Source organism: Lissotriton vulgaris, chromosome 1_1, assembly GCF_964263255.1.
Source record: "Lissotriton vulgaris chromosome 1_1, aLisVul1.2, whole genome shotgun sequence".
Lineage (NCBI taxonomy): Eukaryota > Metazoa > Chordata > Amphibia > Caudata > Salamandridae > Lissotriton > Lissotriton vulgaris.
The window spans coordinates 844,766,486-844,776,744 of NC_141685.1; positions in this window are offsets into that span (position 1 = coordinate 844,766,486).

The following is a 10,259-nucleotide window of genomic DNA, read 5'->3' on the forward strand; positions in this document are numbered from 1 at the left end:
ACCTCCTTTCCCTCCCCCTTCACGCCTATTCACTTTAATCCAGCGTTTCCGCCGGCTCTTGTTGAGGGGCCCTTTGATGGATGGAGGGCGGGGGTTGCCACGCACTCACACATTTGTTCCATGGTTATGAGCCGCTCACCTTCCATAACTGCATGCGTGACTATGGGGTGCCACCTACTGAGCGCTACCGACACGCCCAGCTACTTCACTGGGCACTGTCCCCTGAGGTTCGGGATGCCGCAACGAGGCCTCCCACGGATTTCGAATCTTATATCACTCGCGCATCCTCTATGAAGGGGGTGATTTCATTCCTCTATGATTTACTATTGACCACTGCTATCTCACCTCGCCCTAGATACATGGGTTTGTGGGAGGAACACCTGGGACGGGATATCTCCGACGAGGAGTGGTCTCACCTCTGGCGTGATTTACATAGATTTAACCATTCTCTTGATCTTCGGGAGGCCCACATGAAGACAATGCTGGATTGGTATCTGTACCTGACCCGATTGAAAAAGATTTTTCCCTCTACATCAGACAGGTGTTGGCGGGGCTGTGGTTTCCTTGGGGACTTTCGCCATATCTGGTGGGACTGCCCCATCATACGCCCTTATTGGGAGGAGATACTGTCTCATATCAGGGAAATCCTGGGCTACCGATTCCAGATTCCATAGGCTTCGTGCTCCTGGGCCTTCGGGCCCCGCTTTTGGAGCACCAGACCAGGGCAGACAAGCACATCCTTTGGCTCTGCGTAGGTGCGGCCAAGTTGACCTTGGCTGCAGCATGGAAGAAGAAGGAGGCCCCTGCCCTTTCCCTTTGGTTCGCTAGGTTGTGGAAGTTGATGAGTGTGGAGCGTATGGCGGACATTTTCAGAAATGACTTTTAGAACTTTACCTTCAGATGGGGCCCGTTGGTCCGCTTTCTCTCTCGAGGGTTGCCGTCAGCGGTCTGCCCGCCCACCATACGCGCCTTACATCTGTTTCAGGTGTGAAGTCTGCCTGAGCGAACACCTGTTGCTAGACTGCCACCACTGGGGGGAGGGACATAGCTGGGAGATTGGAGCCTCTGGGGGGGGTTAGGTCTGTTTTTCTTTTCTAGAGGGGGATGGGGATCTTGGTTTTTCCATGTTCGGCCTTGCCGCACTGCCTCCTCATGGCCGGGACGCTTAGAGGCACAAATGGACTTGGTCGAACAAGCCTCTGACTTGGACAGCTTGGCTCGGTGTCAGTATGGGCTTTTGCACCTCCGGGTCTTCTCGGGGGTTTGATGATGTTCCGGACGGCCCTTTGAGCCTTATCTTGCCCTGAGTGATGACGCTGTATGACCCTTCATCACTATTATTGCTGCTTGGCCTTATTGAACTGGCCCCTGCGAGGGCACCTTTTTTGCATTTCCTGTGATTCCATCCCTTCTCTCTTCTGTTCATTCTGTCTTTCTGTCTTCTCAATAAAAATATCTTTAACAAAAAAAATATATCTAAATGAATAGTGGAAGATACCAGAAAACGTTAATAAGAAACTAGCAACTTATTCTGTGTACATTTTAAACAGACACTGCACTACACCTGAATGATGTCTCTAAGTGGGCAGAAGTATGTACTACCTGAACAAAAAAATAAACGAAGAAAGAAAGTTCTAAAGAGAGCAGCCTATTAGATGGTAATTTACCAAAGGTATGACAAAGTCACATAGATAAATCTGAAACTTTAAGGATTGATAGGAAGAAAGAAATTCGGGCAAAAGCTAGCTCATCTAAAGATAAAGCTTTTTTAACAAGAAGCCCAGGAGCAAACTAGAAACCAGGGAACTACAATAAAACAGGTGGAGAAAAAGAAAAAGACAAAAAGTTGTTACGGAGCAAGGTACAGCCTTAGGGCATCATTATGATGTAGGTCGGACTCTCGTCCAACTGACACCATAGAGGAAGAGGGGCCATCCGACAAGGAGTCGGTGGTTCACCTGCCCTAATTACAATACAACCGCCTTCATGATGGTCGAAATGTGTATATTTTCTACTGTGGCTTATGCTGGGGGCAACAGCATAAGCCACAATACAAAATATAAACTTTAAAAACATCCCTGCACAGTTCTTGCCATGCGGTGCAGGGTTGTTTGAGGGTTCAGAAAAGAGGGTGGTGATGGACAGAGTATCTGAATTAAACAGAACACTCATACCCAGTCAACAGATCAGGGCTTGATCCATCACCGTTTTTTAGCTCACTGCACCATCCCAGCTCAGAACCTGGCTACATGCAAATTAGTCTGTCCCTGGCCCAGTGCATCATGGGAATAGGGCAGACCAAACTACCAAGCCAATTCTTACCGGAAAGGAAACAAGCTTCCGGGGACCGGTTTCTGGAAATTATGGCCGAATACGGCTGTAATGCCAGAAACCAGTCCCCGGAAGCTTGTTTCCTTCCCAGTGTAAGAATTGCCTTGGTAGTTTAGTCTGCCCTGTTCCCATGATGCACTGGGACAGGGACAGACTAATTTGCATGTAGTCAGGTTCTGAGCTGGGATGGTGCAGTGAGCTAAAAAACGGTGATGGATCAAGCCCTGATCTCTTGACTGGGTAAGAGTATTCTGCTTTATTAAGAAACTCTGTCCATCACCACCCCCTTTTCTGAATCGGGTTGTTTGCCAGAGGGTGAAGGGGGGACTGCTTTTCCCCAAAGTCACTTTCTGCCTGTCTTTTCATGGAAGGCGAACCGCCATGAAAGGGCAGGGGGAAAGGGACATTGTAATACCTACGGCGGTGCCTGAGAAGGCATTACCCCTATTGTAGGGATTACTGACCCTCCGATGGGCTCAAGGAGCCTGTCGGAATGCGTTGGATTGTCCCTCTGCCTGCTGCCTCTGGTAGCACGCATTGCAATGACGTTGGTCGGACCACAGTAGCAGATGACGGTCGGATCGCATACAATGAGCTATCGGATGCGGTTCGTCCGCCATCAGTATAACCCCCTTAGAAATGAAAATTTCAAGTTAGAAACTGAGTTATCTAGAAATCAAAACTTTAGCAGATGTCACATCATTTGTGCCCGCATGCAAACACTGACTTGAAACAGAAATAACAGTCTTTCACTTTATGCCAAATTTTAAGACTGAAACATTTTTTAATTATATTTTTACTGAAATCCAAGTGAAGGAAGAACTATTATATAAGGAGTTTAGGACAACTTTTTTTATATCCTCACAGTCAATAAAGTACTGGATAATTTATAAATACTGATACTTAATTAGATTAGAACATTGAACTATGGAAAACATAGCTAAGCATAGCATAGCTAAGCAAATAACATAACCAACAAGAAAAAGGAGTAACGAAAATATCCATTGAAAGAAGGGTTTTGGTAAAAAACATAAAAAGCGCTTGCACAGGAGGTAGACTTGCAGTAATGGATACTGAATTCTTCAAAAAAAGTAACCTCACATATTACTGATGAAAGTATATACATAAAGCTCAATGGAGAGCCCAAAAAGAATTTAAACCTTCAATTCCATTTTGGAAATGGCACTGGAAAACTGCTGAAACAGTGAGAGCACCGAAGCTATGAGCAATCCCAAAAGACCACATACATACATAAAAAGTCCAACTTTCACATCGAAGAAAACTGAATAATATCAATTAAGTAAATGCTTTTTACACCTTAATACCTCACCAGGATGGTTTGGAGGCATTTGAGTGGGCATGATTACGAGTTAGGCAGTCTTGGAGAGAGCCGCCAAGCCAGCGCCCCGCTCCAAGACCGCCAAACCTGTAGTCTGGCCCCTCTCGTAGTCCCACTTCAGTACGTTTCAGAGGCTCAAATCTGAGCGTTAGAAAGGCACCACAATGTGAGCGCCAAAGCATGTTCCTTCACAGCATGGACTGTTTTTTTTTGCAGATTTATACTGCGTGAACTTGACCTGAATCGGGTATCAGAGTGCTTTAGATAGTACCAGTTACGTTACATCAGTACACACATTCATTTTTGTCAGGCCCAGGAAGATAAAGGGCCAGATGTAGGTAAATATCATTTACCGATTCGAAAATACTGAATTTTACCGATTCAGTATTTTAGAAACGTAAATGATATGTAGCTAATGATTTGGTAAATTTTACCGAATCAGTAAATACCGAATCGGTATTTACCGATAATACTGAATTTTACCGATTCAGTATTTTAGAATCGTAAATGATATGTAGCTAATGATTTGGTAAATTTTACCGAATCAGTAAATACCGAATCGGTATTTACCGATTCGGTATTCCCAATTCATTCCTATGGGCCTGGAGGCCCATAGGAAAGAATGAGAATTACTGATTCGGTAAATACCGAATTGGTCATAGGGGGTAGACTTACAAGGATGGCAGGGTGTCACATTGACACCCTGTTGCACCCCTGTATAGTGCATGTATGTCTGCCACATGGCACTGTTAAAAAAGCAAAAAATTGCTTTTTTAACGGTTTTCGTTATTTACCACCAACTTGCAGATGGTGGTAAATAACGAATCCTTAAATGTGAAAAGCACTCACTGGAGTGCTTCCTACATTAAGGATTCGGTAATTTACCGAATCAGTATGTGAAGAATTCGGTAACTTACCGATTCCTTAAGTTACAGATTCGGTAAAATACTGAATCCTACAATCATGCCATCTACATTCCAAATGCCAAATACCAGTCGGTAACAGACGAAATTCTGTAATTTTGGCCGTTGCCGACCAGTATTGGGCGACCTACATCTGGCCCCAACTGATTTGCCCAGAATCACAGGATCTTTAGCGTCATTGCCGAGACTCAAACCCAGTTCCCCGGATTTCGAGGTCCACCTGCTCTAGCCGTTAGGCCAACTTCTTAATCCATTCTGTGCAGAAACTGGGGATGCATGCTTACAGGGGGGCATATGCATCCCCTGGCCCTGAGGCAACAGGTGGACCTGTAGGGACCCCTTAGTTACCTCACCACCACACTTTTCATGAGGACTCACCCTCATTAAAACTGTGGCAGTGAGGAAACTCATAATATGTTTGGCCGTGCTGCATTGGCACTGCCAGCATATTGCGGACCTCAGACTGCTGCAAGACCACCAGTGATCACAGATCCCTGGTAGTATCAGTGGTCCTATGCGGTCCGACCACCCAACTCAGAATACAGTGGTTGGATGGACCGGCAAACTCATTATCGACCCCAAAGGTCTTTTATTAAATTACTCCAATTTCACAGTTACTTTAGATGGGAAGAATACTACACTTTACAATGGGAGGGAACATCAGTGGGATTTAGTGGGGCACCCAGCTATGTGAATATCTTTAACTCAAAAATTTGAAGAAGAGCATATACGTAGGGATGATGAATAGTATAATAAATGTATCATATATATGATATACTCGCACTCTGGTGAGGGGACAAGAAACATTATTAATCAAAATAATGTAATAAATAATGAAAATTATCAAATCATATTTAGTCAGAACATAAACCAAAGCAAGATCTCCTTTGTGGACGTACTTACTAAAATTGGCAACAATGAACTTCGACCTATTATGTATCAAAAAAGAGTAGCCAGAAATAACTACAACAGAGATTTCATCCTGAAAATCTTAAACTACATCTTCTCAATTCTCGGTTGATTAGATTATAAAGAATGACATCACAAGAACAGAATTATAAAGACAAAGAGAGAATAAATTGTGAGAAGTCTCCTGGAGACATTACTAATTAAGTTAAGTAATGCATCCATTCAAAGACTAGGCAGAATTTTATATAAGTCCTTAGCTCTATTATTTTCTATAGGAGGGAGTTGCAGTACCACTGGGTGGCCATGTGTAGAAAAGTAGTAAAAGCATTAATAAATGTAAACTTGTTCAGAAATGTAAGTTACCTTTGTGAACCAGGCTCCAAGTTTCGAAGTGATACATTACTTGTTTCTCTTATTACTTTGCTTCAACCATGCCTCCCAACTTTCATCTTAAGCATGTTACTATGATAAATGTTGATTTTGTTTGTTTCTGAATTTTCAAGTATCATGTATTCATGTTAAATTCTCCCCATACAGGGTCTCAGTGTTACATGGATTAAACACGTTAATACGTATGGCATAAAAGAAAAAGACATTTGAGATGATTCGAAAAAAAAATTCTACAAATTCATGGATATGTGTATGAATATATACAATTAATCCTTTCATAATCTTTTGAGAGTTTAGAATAATTTAAATTGTACAATCAATTTACAATCCAGTGACAATTGAAATTATAAGAGATATCAATGCTTGAAGGCTAATCACTCATACAGAGCTGTGCATGAAGAAACCTCCTTCAAAAGTAGACAGCTTATCATAAAGATAGGCAAGGATTCAGCCATCTTGGGCAAGTTTTATATACCCTTGCAAAAACTGAAAAGCAAAAATGAAAAAATGCACTCACTTATCTGGGGGTCCTCTTTGATGAGAAGGGAAATTGGGGCCCACAACAAAAGCTCAAGAGTAAAATTGTTGCTAGATCTATAGCAGCACTCCTGGGCTTCTCAAAGAGGTTGGGAGCAAGACCTATGGAGGCAATGCTAAAAATGTACAAATCTAAGTGCCTAGCGATTGCTTCGTATGGGGCAGATTTATGGGGGTATACCGCTCTGAACAAAATCCAAGTTGCGGAAAATAGGTTCCTAAGATCACTCCTGTCACTTCCCCAGTCGACTCCGACCTACACCCTACACACTGAATTAGGTATGGGCTATATTTCAGACCACCTAAAAATGGCCCCACTTATATGTTGGGTGAAAACGTGGTTAAATGAGGAAATCACATTAAACCACTTGATTTTAAAATATTGTGTAGCCCTGGACAAGGCAAATAGGATTCCCTGGCTGAGGTACGTTAGAGCGGTGTCCCTTAGGCTCAGTCGACCTGAATTGTACAGATCACCCGAGGGCCTAAAAAAAGAGGATATAGGTTGGATTAAACGTAATTTTTTGAACTTGTTAGAGTTGGAACGAGAAGAGCAGGAGCTAAGGAAACCAGGTGTTAGAAACAACTACTTGATAGCCAATTCCCATCTATTGAACCGTACTTAAAATTTGTAACCAAGCCTTTCCATCGCTTTCTGTTGGTTAGATTTCGGTTCAAACTAATTTATTTCACCCTAGGTACTTTTTCAAGGTCGGGAAAACCGAAAAAATCAGGACCCTGTTCTTGTGATATGATTTCTACACAAGATACTCTACATTTTGTGATGTTCGGTGAGCATTATTCAGAGCCAAGGAAAAAATGTCTACATCCTTTATTAAGTTAGGTTGGTTTCATACAAGTGAGGCCGGCCCTGCTTTATTTGCAAATGCTTAGCAGTAAGCGTGTCACCTATAGCGTGGCATTCTTTTTGGTGGGCGCTGCCCGGATCCATAATAAGAAGATAGTTTGTATGTAACCACCTAGTAGGATTCATAGTGGGAAATTGTTGTTTATTAATTATACTTGATACAGCATATGATGAATTTTTGTATTGTAAATAGTGTATTGATGAATTGTAATAATCAAACGCATATTAATTTTTCGCATATTAATTTGTTACATATTTTTAACTGTTTTTAAGATGTATGTGTTTTTATTGTTCTTTTATGATTTTAACTAATCAAAATAAAGAATCTTTGACTGACTGACTGACTTGAATAAATGCACTCATGTCCCTTCTTCCAACTTCAGGTATTTTAGCTGATGGAATAACCCACTTCAAGTTTTCTTTCGTTTTCCATGACATGCAACCTGCATCTTCTGTGTGTTGACAAGACATGCATCTGTAGAACTAACACAGGACCATACAAGGGATGAGCTAAGTTACTGGAAAAATAAAGTGGCCCTGCAGGTGACAAAGTCAAGACTTCTCAATATAGGAATGTGAAATCGTATGGTGTATACTGCACAGAATTTACAAAAAAAGTAAAATGCAATACATTTCTGTAGAGGACTCATCACAAGGACAAATCATAATAGCTGACAGATCAAATTGCCCCAAGGGAGAACATAAAAAAAATCATATAATGCCAAATCTACATTTAGTGAGGCAGATCCAGACCCAGCTATGGGTAGCCTTAGCTAGGTATGGTTCTGCTCCCACAGCTGTGCAGATCATAAAATGCTCAGAATTCCTGTCCTTGGCTAATTATGAGGCTTCCCTCTCTTCCCTCCTAGTTGCAAAAAGATGTACTTTTAACCAGCTTTGTCTTTGGAATTTAGGCTTCGGGGATTTGGAAAACTTATCAGTAATGAGTTGCATATATGAAAACCATGGGATTCAAAGCTCTGGATCACAAGACAGGCAATCTTCGATGATTTTCCTATTAAGAGCTACCTGTGGGTTGCACTAGACTGAGGATCATAATGATAATGGGGCAAGGTTGATTGAGTCCTCCACAGAAGCAAGCCCTAACTCTTCGTGAATAACAAAAGCAGGACAGCTAGCGTGCAAGCCCAAGAGTGTCTGCAAACCCAGTTTTCCTCCAACTGCAGGGCTCTCACATCCCTGTAGCCCCAGAGCTATATGTTAAAACAGGTATACACTTTCTAATGTAAATTTACAGCAGGGGGCCTATCGGTTAACTAACTGTGAGAGAGGAAGCCAAATTGAATAAAAATTCAACAGGGTTGGGAAACTTCAGTGTGCGTTTGGACAGGCATGGACCCCAGCTGCCTTTCAAATCAAATGTGACACCTAGGAAGGGGAATCGGTGTGTTGTAGCAATGGGTTTTCTCTGTAGGGTCAAACTTCAGCATTTGAGGTTATTAGAGCCACAGGCTATGACAAAAGTCTTGGTTAAATTGGTTTCAAGGTTTAATTTAGACATTGAGCAGATTAAAGCCCATTGGAGCTTCTTACCAGCAGGATGGCATCATCAGCATACAGTAGGTCAAGGACCACCTTGTCCTTGACCCTCGGCATGCCGCTACCCTTCTTAGTCAAGGCATAAAATATTTACAGGGGTGAGCACGCAATCCTATCTCACTCCCTGAGATATACTTAAGGGATCTGTGTATTCACCATTAATGCCATATCTAACAAAGACTTCCAAGTCACAGTGAAGGGCACGTGAAAAAGTAACAATGCCTTGGTCAATCCCCAAATCCTTCAAGATTTCCCAGAGTTTGGCTCTCACAATGCAATCAAGGGTACAGGAAAGGTCCATGAAGGCCAGGCAGATGAAGCCTCACATAGAGATGGAGTAAGTACCAATCAGTAGATTGAGATTATGACTGCTCCATTGTACTAAGGCCTTTACAAAATCCATACTGCAACCTAAAGAGTTTGATTTGTGTCCTTCCATGTAATCTGACAGTTAAGCACTGCTCTCCCGATCACCTCCTTAACCGAATCCAACAATGAAATTGTCCGGTAACAACTAGGACTGACACAAATCTAAATCAGGCCCTATAGCAATGGGATAGAAGGAAGTATGGATGTCAGTTGTCATGGAGCTAATAGTGGGGTTATAGATTATTTTAAATGAACTGCCCATGGCCCTAAACTGATATTCATGCACATTCTATGTTTGTTGCCGGTCAGCAGATTATTTTTCATTAACAACTCGTCAACACATATCAGCGTTTCTACTTTTGCATGCAGACAGCAAGTTAGGACATGTGTTGGTTTGCACTTCCAGCTTCCTCTCACACAAGGCCCTCTTAACAGTCCTAAAACAATGAGCAATCAGACCCTATATTGGGGATGGAGTGTAGGGCCTCCCTGAGTCATTTATTGGCTGACCAGCAGGTTCCACCAAATGAAGAGGATTGTATATGAGGCCTGGTTCTAAATGACTTGGTAAATGCTTCATTAATTACGGAAACCAATCTAGCATATCCTGTGTATCTTTCTTGCACGCCTATGCACATGAGAGACAGTTAAAAATGAAAGGTAGATGGTCTGTGCCCAGTTTCCTAATGAACTCATTTATGTCAATTGAGTGCCAGGATACTCTTCTTCTCTGATTTGGTGAGGAGTAAGTCCCAGACACAAACCTGGGCTTTTTGAGGCTGTCCCCAAACCACTCAAGGGAGATGGTCAGAGCATTGCGATTGCTAAAAACAGAATATTTGACAGATACATCAGTAACCCAATTCATAAGGACTCTCAAAATAAGATTATAGTCACTAGTAGTGGCGTCCTCCCCTTCCATGTAACTAACAGCTCAGGGCTAGCCCTAGGATTTGTGGGGCACTGGTCAATTGGGAAGACATGAGGCCCCTCTAGTTTACATGCAACATCACAAGAAGTGATGTCACCGAAA